The sequence below is a fragment of the Oncorhynchus gorbuscha genome, linkage group LG13 (genome assembly GCF_021184085.1).
Source record: "Oncorhynchus gorbuscha isolate QuinsamMale2020 ecotype Even-year linkage group LG13, OgorEven_v1.0, whole genome shotgun sequence".
Classification (NCBI taxonomy): Eukaryota; Metazoa; Chordata; class Actinopteri; order Salmoniformes; family Salmonidae; genus Oncorhynchus; species Oncorhynchus gorbuscha.
In genome coordinates, this window is record NC_060185.1 from 91,270,553 (window position 1) to 91,271,025 (window position 473).

Below are 473 nucleotides of genomic sequence, written 5' to 3' on the forward strand. Positions count from 1 at the left end.
CCCCTATTGGCTATTGAAAGGGATATCAACCAGATTCCTTTTTCTACATATTCCTTAAGGTGTCTACAGCATTTTGACGTAGTTTCACGGCTTTATGTTGAAGAATGAGCGTAAACGACTACATTGCGTAAGTGGCCAGCTGAGGGCTCTCAGAGTGATTCTTGCGTAAAAGACAGAGGTAGTCATTTTCCCTCTCGCTCCTACTGAAAAGCCAATTGTCCCGGTTGATACATTATCGAATAGATATTTGAAAAACATCTTGAGGATTGATTATAAAAAATGTTTGCCATGTTTCTGTCAATATTATGGATATAATTAGGATTTTCTTTGGCGTTGTCGTGACCGCTATTTCCGGTGGATTTCTCAACATAACGTGACCAACAAACGGAGGTATTTTGGGTATAAAAATCATCTTTATGGAACAAAAGGAACATTTGCTGTCTAACTGGGAATCTTGTGAGTGAAAACATCTG